Source organism: Canis lupus, chromosome 32 (genome assembly GCF_011100685.1).
Source record: "Canis lupus familiaris isolate Mischka breed German Shepherd chromosome 32, alternate assembly UU_Cfam_GSD_1.0, whole genome shotgun sequence".
Taxonomy (NCBI): Eukaryota; Metazoa; Chordata; class Mammalia; order Carnivora; family Canidae; genus Canis; species Canis lupus.
This window is the reverse complement of record NC_049253.1, coordinates 17921761-17934356: the sequence shown is the minus strand read 5'-3', so window position 1 is coordinate 17934356 and position 12596 is coordinate 17921761. Positions and strand designations below refer to the sequence as shown.

Sequence of the window (12596 nt, the reverse complement as noted above, 5' to 3'; positions counted from 1 at the left end):
AGAATAATTCTGAATTAAAGTCTGTAGAATCCCTCTGTTATTCTCCAAGGTAACAATTTCTGATTGATTTATTTGGCTAAACAAATTGAGTTGAAATAATTTGTTAAAATAGTCTATTTTCAAGTTCAGTTCTTAGTATAGGAATCTGTAATAGATTTTTTCCCTTTTATGCCAGCAACTGAGAATTGGGTTTTTAGGTTAGAAGCTGCATTCTTTTCTTCTCCTCGAAGTAGAAGCACATCCAAAAGGGAAGGTGTCAATCCCATTGTATTTTTTTTCAGTATGACCTTCTCTTTAGAAGCCAACTGAGTATAACCAGGGGATGAATCTGAGGGCCCTGTGGAGCAGTTTGTCATTTTGCTGCATAGTGTTGGCTTACTAGTATGGGCTGAATTTTGTCCTCTTCTCCCCCCAAATTCATATATTAAAGTCCTAACCCCTAGGACCTCAGAGTGTGACTCTATTTGATACAGGATCTTTAGAGAGGTAATTTAGTTAAAATAAGGTCATTAAGATAGGCCCTAATCCAGTATGACCAAAGTCCTTACAAAAGTAGGAAATTTGGACACAGAGATGTACAGAGGGAAGATGATGTGAAGATACAGGAAGAAGACAGTCATCTATAGAAACCAATCCTGCTGACAGCTTGATCTGGAAAATCTCTCTCCAGACTGTGAGGAAATAAATTTCTATTGTGTAAGCCACTCAGTTTGTTATACTTTTTTTTTTTTTTTAGTTTGTTATACTTTTTAATGTCAGCCCTAACAAACTGAATTCTCATCTCCATTTGTCTTCTGGATGCCACTGACTCACTAGGATCTTTTTTAGGGAGGAAGCTGAAAGTGTGGTCTGAAGGTCTTCTGTCTCTGTAGAAGCAGCTGATAGTATTGGACAAATAAACCAGGGCTGTGCCTTCTCCAGCCTGTGCGAGAGCAGGGCAGCAACCTCCCTCCCCATCTTAGCTCCCCATCATGTTTCTGCCCAAAGAACAAACACGTTAATTATTTTTCTTCTTCCTCTTTTGCTTCTGCCTCCACTTTTTCCCCCTTTTATAAACTGCCAAGATTCTATTGGTCAGCATCCAATCCTAGTTAATTACCCAATCTAGTTATCTTGCATCATCCAAGGGAAAGCACTATCAGAATGACTAAAAATAGGTTAAAACACCAGTGACAGCAAATATTTTTTCCCAACAGAGACCTATAAAGGACACATCTCATCTTTAAATAATATGTATCTCATCCTGAAATGCCTTTTTCAGAATATACTCATTGCTTCCACATCTGAACCATATCTGAAGTAGATTCCCACACTACTCTTTGCGTTCCTCCTTTTCTTTCTTTTTCTTTTTGCAGATCCTGGTCACAATGGGAACCATGATCTCTCTGCTTTATATCTGGCTGTATTCCCAGAGCTTCCATTTCCATGTGGCACATCTTTATGCTCGCTTTGGGTATCCCAGTGCCCAACTTATTGTTGGCCAGAGATACCTGAAAGGTAACTTCTGGTGCTCATTTTACTGGGGAGCTATGGGAGTGGGGGATGAGGGATGGGACTTGCTCTTTGGATTTCTGAATCTGTAGGTTTATAAAAGATTTTAGCATCAAGCAGTTAACAGAGTCTTCTTTTTTTCCTATGATATCTTTTGTTTTTACCCAGGAGCTGGTGTGGTGAAGGATGAAGAGATGGCAATGTATTGGTTTAGGTATGAAAGACCAATCTACCAAGAGCAAAACTGCAGAGTTATTTCAGGAAGTGCTGAATAGAAAATCTTATGATTTTTGGTGCTTTTTTCCTAGAATGAAAATAAGGTAGAGATATAAACTCTATTAATATTTAAGTCTTGGTATCTTCTCTACTTTTTCCACTTGGTGGAGAGGCAGGAGTAGTGGTGGAGGTGATGTGGCTGATGCATTGAAAAACAGTCTACATCATGTAAGCAAACAATAGATTAGCTTTAAAAGAGCTAAATTGGGGGTGCCTGAGTGGTTCAGTGGTTAAATGTCTGCCTTCAGCTCAGGTCATGATCCAGGTTCCTGGGATCCAGCCCCTGCATCAAGCTGTCTGCTCAGCAGGGAGTCTGCTTCTCCCTCTGCCCTTCCCTTTGCCTTTCCTCCTGCTCGTGCTCACTCTATGTGCTCTCTGTCTCTCAAATAAATAAATAAAATAGTTTTTAAAAAGCTCAGTTGGAACACATGTAACGTTCTAGTTGAGATTTAGCACATCAGTAATTTTATTAACAGTGCTATGTGCTAGCATTACCGTATTAAAATTCTGAGCTCTTGACCATAAAAGACACATTAATTTGAAGTTTTAAAGTAGAAATACATATTTCTTATTGTTTAGTCCATTTTTTGGCTTAAATTTTATGCAACTGGTTTGTATTCAGTGTTCTAAATTTTTCACAGGCAGCTTTCTTTTCTTTTTTTTTTTTTTACGATTTTATTTATTTATTCATAAGAGACACAGAGAGAGGCAGAGAGAGGCAGAGAGAGGCAGAGACAGGAGAACCAGGCTCCATGCAAGGAGTCCGATATGGGACTTGATTCTGGGACTCCAAGATCACGCCCTGAGCCAAAGGCAGAGGCTCAACCGCTGAGCCACCCAGGCGTCCCAACACAGGCAGCTTTCTTAATTCTGACTGTATAATATTGGCCTGATGAGTCCTCACAGAAAAATATACAATATTATATGTTTAGTTTGAGAAAATAAGAATTACTTTAGAAAAATACACTTGAACACTCCACCTCACACTCTAGAGGTTAAAAAATAGAAACGGTCTCTGAGATGCTTGAAACTCTCTTTTTATGGAGACTGTGATAGAAAATAAGGACAAATTAGATGCAAAGCCAGAGTCACTTAATATAGAGAATGGGCTTTGAGTTCATGCAGTCTCAATTTACTTGTTACCATACTCTCTAAACTGTGTTGTCCAAAATGGCATACACTAGCCACAAAGATTATTGAGCACGTGAAGTGTGGCTAGTCTGAATAGAGAGGTAAAATACACACCGGATTTCCAAGATTTAATGTGAAGAAAGGAATATAAATTATATAGTTAATAATTCTTTATATTGATTACATGTTGAATAATAATGTGATAGGATTAAATAAAATATATTACTTAAATTAATTTTACCTATTTCTTTTAAAACTTTTAATGCAGTGACCAGGAAATTCAAAATTATGTATGGCTTGCATTATATTTCTATTAGATGATGCTGATGTACACTGCTGTACAGGATCTTATGATCCTGAGAAATGTTCAGTTATCTGAGAGAGAAGTGAACACATTTATGACTTTGCTATTACCCATGAACTGATGAGCTTATTCTTCTCAGATGTTGCCTTCCTTTTCTCTAGAATAGTGGTTGACAAACTTGGCTTCGTATTAGAGTCTCCTGGGTAGTTTTGAAACATGCTGATGCTTGGCTTCAGATTGACTTAAGTGAACAGAAAAAGCTCCCCAAGGGACTGTAAATGTGTAGTCAGGTCAAACCACTACTCTAGAAGTCTGCAGTGATTATAAAGTAAACATAAACCAGCAGAGGAAGCTATTTCAGGAACTCATTTCAACACAAAGTTGAAAATGGATATTCTGATAAAGTTCACCTGGCAACAGAAAAAGTAACTTTGAGAATCAGGAAGGAATGGCATGGCTATAGTGGAGCTAAATGTGGTTGGTGATTGACTAAACGAGGCTGAAGCCCCTGCAACTGGGAGTGTAGGCCACATACCTGCAATGTTGGCATCACCTGGCAGGCACTTGCTATAAATGCAGCATCTGAGACCCTAACCCAGCCCCCCAAGCAGAGATTTCATTTCAACAAGGTTCTAGGGTGACTAGTATGTGCATTAAACTTGCCCTGAACAACATTTTGGAAGCCAGGTTCTGTCTTCCATGGGATAGTACAATTAAAGGCCAGTATGAAAAATGAAAAACCTTTCCATCTTTCAGTGATGGCATCCCTTGTCAGGAATAGGGTGGGGAAAGCATTACAAAAACAAGACCTTCCCTCATGTGCTTTTAAAACAGGATTTACAGTTAATGACTTACAAAATAATTTATGACTAATAAGGAAAACATTGAAAAAAAACAAAAATCACATATGTCCTATCACACAGTGAAGACTACTGTAAACATTTTGATGGATATTCTTCTAGATTTTTTTCAAATGACATATGTATAATATTCCTTAATTTACTTGAAGATTCCCCTATTTATGTTTAGTCCTTTTCCTAGTTTCTTACTATCACAAACTGCTGTTGGAAAGAGCCCTTCATCTATATCTTTTTGTACAGCTGATTTCCTTACCAAAAAAAGAAAAAAATCACTAAAAATAGAACCATCAGGCCAGATAAGTATCATTTCTAAAGCTTTTGGTACATATTGAAAAACTATTCTGAAAGGTTGTCCAAGTCCACTCTAGTATATATTCACAGATTTAAAAATATTTTTAAAATTATTTATTAATCTTTACCAACTGGAATAACAACATAAGCTGTCTCATTTAAAATTTATCATTTTTATCAATTATAAAGTTGAACATTTTTTTAAAAACATGTCTTGTAATTTTTGTTTCTTTTTCTGCGAATTGTCGGTTCATGTTGTCTGCCCATTTTTTCTCTGACTTTTATTTTTCCACTAATTTTCCAAAATTTTCATGCATCAAAAATAGCAAACTTATGTACATTTCCTTGTATTTCTGACAATTTTTCCCTAATCATAACTAACTTGAAAAAAAACTGCAAAGTAAGAAGGCAATAATTCTATTATTCATGTTGTCCAATATAATGGCCATCAGCCACATGCGGCCATTTAAATTTAAATTAATAAAGATAAAAAATTGAGTTCTTGGGGCATCTGGGTGGCTTAGTTGGTTAAGTATCAGATTCTTGATTTTGGTTCAGGTCATGATCTCAGAGGTGAGATCAAGCCCTGCACTGGACTTTCTGCTGGGCATGGAGCCTGCTTAAGATTCTCTCTCCAACTCGCTCTGCCTTTTCCCTCTAAAAATAAATAAATACATCAATAAATTAAATAAATAAATACATATTCAGTGTTTTTTTTAAGACTTTATTTATTTATTCGTAGAGACACAGAGAGAGAGAAAGGCAGAGACACAGGCAGAGAAAGAAGCAGGCACCACGCAGAGAGCCTGACATGGGACTCCATCCAGGGTTTCCAGGATCATGCCCTGGGCTGCAGACGGCGCTAAACCGCTACACCACCGGGGCTGCCCCTATATTCAGTGTTTTAGTTGCACTATATACATTCCAAGTACTTAATAGCCACATGTGTGTAGCAGCTACTCTATTGGACAGAGCAGATATAGAATATTTCTATCTTTGGAGAGCTCTATTGGAGAGTACTGGCATATCCCATTTATACTACAGCAACTGGAAATAGTGCTTAAGGATTAGCTTATATTTTACCAAATTCCTAACATTCCCAGATGGTTCTTTCCTGTATTTTGATTTCCTGTGTATTTTGGAGAGAAGAGTATAATTATTTTGATATTTGGAAAAGCCAACAAATACGTTTGGAGCAAATAAGTGATTTAATTATTCTTATATTAGTTTTAAAATAAGTATTGCACAGGGGATCCCTGGGTGGCTCAGCGGTTTGGCACCTGCCTTTGGCCCAGGGTGCGATCCTGGAGACCCGGGATCGAATCCTACGTGGGGCTCCCAGTGCGTGGGGCCTGCTTCTCCCTCTGCCTGTGTCTCTGCCCCTCTCTCTGTGACTATCATGAATAAAAAAAAAAAAAAGTAAGTATTGCACATGCTTCAAATGAGAGACATTTTTTAATGAGACTTTTTAATGTTTGTCTAGATCTATAATAAGATGGTTCCCACTAATGGTTACATATTTGTATTGGCACTTCTTTTGATTTTACTAAGGACATACCTTTTTGTGAGACTGTTTCCTTGTTTTTTATTGCATACTCACTCCCCACCACCCTTCCAGCCCATATAACCAGTCCCCTTTTCTTTTCCTTTCTTTTTCAGACAAGCCTCCAAGCAGGACCATCCCTATGCTTCCTTTAAACCTTGCAGTAGGAAAACTTAAAAACATGACTGGATCCATGGAAGTAGGGTAATGAAATTAGCTGTCTTTTCTCTTCTAGTTGAGATGTCATTCCTTCTAAACCTGCCCCCATATGTTACCTGCAATTGACAGACAAAAGTGTTTTATATATAGTTCACTTCCTACTCTTGCCTTTTTATGTACTTACATTGTTATGAGTTATGATAAAAGTCACAAAGTAAGGGAATCCAAGATTCATACATGTGCATAGATTCCACTGGTTATATTCTTAAGGCATTCCATGAACTTGAGACGAAAGGCCAGGTTATTTCACGGTCCTTACAGTCTCCTACACCTTGGGTATACCATCTTTATGGCCTTATAGAATTTTCATATAAACAGAATGAAACATAAGAATCTAAGGGAGATAGCTCTCTTTGGGCACATTCTCCCTGTGTTTATTGCACTAATCCTCTTCTGGTTACTTGTAGTCATCAAGAGAAGTACGACTATTTTCTCTGGAGAAGTTCTCAATGTTTTTGAATAGTTCATAGTCTGTGACATTTTTTTTATGCAGCTATTTTGAGACAGAGATATTTTGATAGGGTCCCAAAAATAAACCATTAAACTTTCAGCTTGCTTTTTATTTCAACTAATGTAACTGACATATATTCCATTACCAAGTAATGCATACAACCTCCTCCTTCAAATTCTATCCTTTAATCTACCTCAGACTGGTGAGTAGACAAGATTCAGAAAGAGGGATTCTCAGTGAGGTGCTGATAGATATAGAGTGAGTTTTGGGAATTGACATAACACTCAGGGATATTAGTTGCATGCATAATTTGGTAATGAAATTTTGAAATGATCTTTCCAAGGCAGCCAAGTCAAAATGGTATAGTCAATATGTTCTCTTATGACTGACAGCTGGTAGTTTCACAGCTGATGGACAGGCATGTCGAGTGGGGCCTGTCTCCAGTTACCACTTCCAAACTAGAATTTAGAATTTGCTTGCAAGAGAGGGGTCTCAGACACTACCTAAGAGTCTTGGCTAGAAAAACTCGTCTAAATAGGGGGAAAAAAAAAATCCAGCTGGACTATGATGCTGTAAGACTATTTCTTCATGTGGCTTTGATTTTATTATGAAGACACCTATGATGAAACTCAGATGAAACAGCACGTATTTCCCTCAATACCTTAGAATGAGTCCAAACAGGTGTTAACCTGGCCTTAGCCTAAACATTGGACATGCAGGTGCTTTCGGTTTACTTTTTCTTTACACGACTAAATAACTGCCTCTTCTAGGGATGTAGAGATTCTCCTTAATGTTGGTGCAAGACAGGGGATTCAAGAAGCTCAGGAACTTCTGGAGAATGTTATTTGGACCAGAAGCAAGCTCTTGCCAGCTACAAGAATTAGGAGTTTTTACAAACCGTAGTGTGTGTGCTGCACACTTCCTGGATCGAGACACTTCCCTCTCCCTCACTCACTGTTGCCTTGCAATGCTCAGTGGAACTTTAAATGGAAGTGGCTTTTAGTTATAGTTTTATATGCTGCTGCATCATCAATTTGCTGTTCAAAATCCTTTAAGCAAGGTATTGCTTGTGTTTTCCTGGGATCCAAGTTTGAGCTCTTCTGGATGGAGGAATATTTCATTTGGATTTCATTACTGCTCACCTCAGCTTAGTTTCAAGTCAGCGAACATTATATGAAGTGGTAGGAGGGAAAGAAGGAAGGAACCTGTCACCAGAGATTTGGCTTCTTGGATGTGTTAGTTGGCACCCACAGATCACTGAAGGAGCTAAACTCGTCATTAGCCTAATCTATGACATGTGGTGTTCTGCTTAAAATAAACTTGTTTTCTTGTCTCTAAATTTCAATTATCTGCTCTATTAGATTTCTATGGTATTTTATTGTATTACTTTTTGTATTACTTTGTGTAAAAAGTCCTTTATGGGGAAAAAGTTAAAAGGCTGTGAATATTGCCAACAAAAGAAAAAAGGATAAAATGTAAGATCTCACATTTACTGAGCACCTGTCATGTTGTAAGGTTTTTTCCTAACTGCTTTTAAGTATTTTAGCATTTATTAGTTATAAAAGCCTTATGAGGTGGATTGTGTCATCATTCTCATTTTACAGATGTGGGAATAAATGTGTAGAAGTCAAGTAATATGTGCAGGGTCATAAAATGAGAGGTAGAATAAGATTTTGAAATTCTTAACTAGTTCTGCTACCATTACTCTCTCAAATCTCCTTCCTAACAATTTCAAATATTCTCCAAGAGCAGCTACTTGGTTTATTAGGAGTACATAGTGAAAACTTGAGAACTTACCTTAGCTCAATAGCTCAATAACTCAGCCACATTTTCTGTCTTTTCTTTTTCTTTTTTTTAAGCATGAACAACATATACCTAAACTTTTAAAGAGGCATTTTAACCTTAAATATAGTTACCTTTATTTATTGCATTTAGATTATAGCACAATTCAGAAACATGTGAGGATGACAAAAATGTCAAATTAGAATTCAATAAAATGATTAAGCTGTTTAAAATACTTGTTTCATGTTTAAGTTTGAGTATCAAATTTATACTGTATGCAAGATGACTGAATCTTAGTCAATCTTTTGAAACTGCTTAAAGTCATAAAGCTGAACAGAAATCAAAACGGCTGCGCTGATGCTTTGGTGAACTTCTATCTTAAAGTAACCTCTTTCCTCTCCTTCCCAAATCTCCCCTCCTCCCTTCTTAGCCTTTTGTTTCGAGAACCCAATACCACCCTAAAGACAAGATGAAGGAGGCTAGTAGCACTTAGACAATTCCTGTCAAAATGGACTAGATCTTGTATTTCCCTATAACCCCTCCCCAACCCCAGCCCCTTCCTGTGGGAGGGCTTGCAGTTTTTGAAGGCCTTAGCCTGCTTGCTATAGCCTCCTTTGCTCCGCAAAGCAATAAAGCTATTGTTCCTCTTTATCCCAAACTCTGTCTTCACACTGTATTTTGATTCCAAAGCACAGGGGTTAGTTTTGATAACACTTCTTGTCCAAACTTGCTCAAACTCACAAAGATGTTGATGAAATGGTCCAAGATCGTTTTTTGTTCTGCTTTCATATTTCATGAAGCAATTAAAAACCTTCCAGTATAGAAAATCCAAAATACATAAACTAAATTCTTCACTTGAACTGTTGATAACAGTTCCACTTTTAAGAACTTAACATTTTCCCAGAGGACACAGTCTTCATTTCAATCTATATTGTTTGAGATAAAGCTCTGGAAATTTTATCCTGAGCCATGAGTATTCATTTGCATAATACTAGGGCAAAACTTTCTGGCATCATGTAAATGAATTTTTTTTTAGACTTTCACAATGATACCACTTTACTGCATTGCATTCTAAAGCAGTATATCAAAGACTTGTTTATAGTGACAACCAAAGCCTGCCATTATGCTGCTACCATAGAAATAACCACTACCTGGTGTTCAATGTCTTTATTTTTAAAAATTCCTTTAGTTGATGTCTATGAATATCTCCAACTAACATTGATTTTAGGTATTTGAGGGTGTTAATATGTCTTCTAACAGCTCTTCATTGCTGAAATAAAGTGGTAGAGTAATTCAAGTTATTGAAAAACATAACTGCAATTAGAAAGGCCATTTGGGACTCACTATAAAACCCCTTCAATTTTGACTTTCTTACCACTTGAGTGTTAAATAGGGCATGACCTGCCAGTCCACTGAGCCGATTGAAGCCAAACTCTTCATGCAAAACCAAAGTGTGAAATATCAGGATTTCCCTGACTCCAAAGATCTTCTTGCTTTCCTTTCTGTAATTGGGGAAAGATTCAAGTGGGAAAAGCAAGAAACAAGAAAGAAATTGAAGGGAGGAGGCGGGGAGAGACAGAGACAGACAAGAGGACACAAATTTGTAAATATTTGTTGGCTTAGAGAGAGAGACCAGATTTTGCTGCCCCCTTCCTTCCCCTGTACTCCTTATAAGTCACAATGGTTGAGACTCTGCTCTCTTGTCTATGCCCCCAGGTTCCTGTTTAATTGTTTTGATATCTTGATCTTTTTTCTTTGCAAGGCAGGTCTGCCTTGGCATCAATATATAAAAATATTTTACATTCAGGTATAGATTTATGGAACACAGATCTTAGGCCTTTAACTCAATGAATTTTGCACATTATCACCTGCATAACCACCAGTCAGAAGATTTTGATTTCCAATATTCCTTCCTAATCTATTCCTCCAAGTAATCACTCTCTTGTTGTCTATCACTTCTGAGTAGTTTTGCCTGCTTGTGAATGCTGTCATATTTGTGTGTAAATTTGGTTTAAAAATTGTACTATATAGTCTGTTGTATCTGTATTCTTTCACTCATGCTTGTTTGTGAGATTTATTGTCATTGCCTGCAGCTGAAGTTAATTCATTCTCTTTTTCTGGACAGTATTCCAGTGTATGATGTCACTACAATATATCCTTTCTACTACTCATGGGAGTTTAACTTAAATGGTTGTTTCCAGTTTCTGGTGATTACCAAAAGAATGCCTATGAAAATTCTTGTATGTGTCTTTTGATAGATATATGCACTAATTTCTTTTGGATATATATCCAGGAATGGAGTTGTTGGGTAGAGGGTACACACAGGTTTAGCTTTAGTTTGTTCTGCCAAATATTTCTGCAAAGTGGTTGTGCCATTTTACACTCCTACCACCAATGTTTGAGAGTTCCAGTTTCTCCACACCCTTGCCAACATTGAGATAGGTCAGTCTTTAAATATAATCTCTTCTGGTCATCGCAGAGTGTCATCTTACTGTAGTTTCAATTTGTATATTTCTGATGAGTAATAGTGGGGAACACTTCTGTTTGAAAGAGTTTATGAAGAGTGTATGGGTCTTAAATGCAGCATGTTTTGCGTTTAAGATCCCCTCAAAAGAGCCTGTCTATAGTTTCCTGGAGTTGAACTTTCTAGTGTGGCCACATGCTCAGAGGCACATGGGATAGACTAATGGTGCAAACCGAAATAGTGATTAGGTGCCTTTCAATGGTCTCAACAGAGCTAGGGTTTTGGAGTTAAGTTTTGTCACCGTAGGATTCCCTGGGGTAATGGATATAAGCTCAGTCAGGAAACCAAAGAGAATTATAACTGGTAGTTCAAACAAATAAATTTCTTATGACCATGCTTTATTACAGACTTTTGTAAGGTACAATCTATATATACTGCTTTGGGAAGAACTATCAAATCAAGCCATTTAGTAAGATTCATTGAATCTTGATTCCCCAAGTTACCTTAAAGCAGTGCCAATATCTGAATCAACTTTTTGGATTCTTAGCCTAGGGTCCAACTCAATACTAGAAGTTATCAATGTAGCACTTTAAATTCTTAATGAGTCTTTGATATCTACTCATTTTTTTTTTTTTTTTTTGGCTAAAGAAAGCATAGTAAATCCTTCTCTCATTCTTCTACTTGCAGCTCACTCTGTTCTCTCAAGAAGGCAAGAGAGCACACTTGCATGTGTGCCAGTTTGAGAAATGATTGCACTAGTTTTGCAGTCTCAAACAAATGGCGTCAACTTTCAGAGCCTATGTTCCCTGAGCTGTGTGTGCCTTAATCAGTAGCTTTGGTGTTGACGTGAGGATTACATGAGCTTTAAAAAAAGCATGTAGTGCAATTCTTTGCCTGATGTGATCATATTGAAGGTGAGTATATTAGTTATCTGGCATGAGAAAATGAGAGAAGAGCCATTTTCTGTCCAAAATGGACTGACAATAAAGCAAATGGAGTTTAAGCCCCAGGGCCTGTTAGCAGGGAGTCAAAATAAGACATTTTAACTGAGGTAGGCAAGGATCACTTTCTCCTCTCATTTTGACTTGCTTTCCATCACATTTGCCCTCCACCAACTGGCATTGGGAAGCTTCAGGCATTTCTGGGCTTCAGTTGTGGGAAAGTTGACTTTGGGAATGTGTTTAGTTTGGGTTTATGGGACATATTTGACTCACATCTCTACACAAGGTTGAGTTACTGCTAGCTGTCTTGGTGTTGGAATAGCTTCTAAAAAAACTCCACTCCTACTGTGATTTGCTTAGGTGCAAGGCCAGAGGTGCAGTCAAGCTGCTGAATGTGTTTAGTACCCAACATCAGAGGCATGTGGGTAGCAGGGGAGGAAATGATTTGATATGTACTCAAATAGGTGCAACTGTTAGAAATTCCCTTAACCCTAGAACTCACATGTTAAAGACACTTGACAAGAGCCTCCCTGATATTGACCACAATCTTAAAAATTTATATGAAGTTACCAGTAATGAGTTGTGAAGCTGAAGGAAGCTCTTCTGATGGTTTCATAAGTAAATTGTGAGCAAACCTGCTTACGGAAATATCGAACTCCATCTTCTCCATGGAAATCATAAAATAATTATCATACGAAAAGTTGTTCAAGGAGCATGAAGTTCAAAGAAGAGTAAAAAAGACTCATCACATCAGTGTGTCAAGAAGTTAATAAAATTATGATATTTTTCTGGACATTTACGGTGTCTGTCAGTTTTTAATTTATTACTTATTGTGATTTCTTT

General features: G+C 37.3%; 2 long non-coding RNA genes across 12 annotated transcripts in view; one reads left to right on the top strand and one right to left on the bottom strand.

Moving 5' to 3' along the window:
- LOC119867192 overlaps positions 1 to 12596 on the top strand; it is a 35879-nt gene that overhangs the window by 15416 nt on the left and 7867 nt on the right. For 2 of the 11 annotated variants that reach the window (XR_005382766.1, XR_005382769.1), the window contains 5 exons: positions 1356 to 1497; positions 1660 to 1705; positions 6013 to 6100; positions 11500 to 11726; positions 12320 to 12541. This is a non-coding gene — a long non-coding RNA (uncharacterized LOC119867192). Of the gene's footprint in view, positions 1 to 1355; positions 1498 to 1659; positions 1812 to 6012; positions 6101 to 7336; positions 8909 to 11499; positions 11727 to 12319; positions 12542 to 12596 lie in introns of those variants that run through there. The other 9 variants (XR_005382771.1, XR_005382770.1, XR_005382773.1 and 6 more) reach the window with 9 other exon arrangements.
- Positions 9464 to 12491, bottom strand: LOC111093625. Its single transcript, XR_005382778.1, has 3 exons — positions 12324 to 12491; positions 9724 to 9850; positions 9464 to 9618 (listed from the first exon to the last, which is right to left on the bottom strand). It is a non-coding gene; the product is annotated as an uncharacterized LOC111093625 (long non-coding RNA).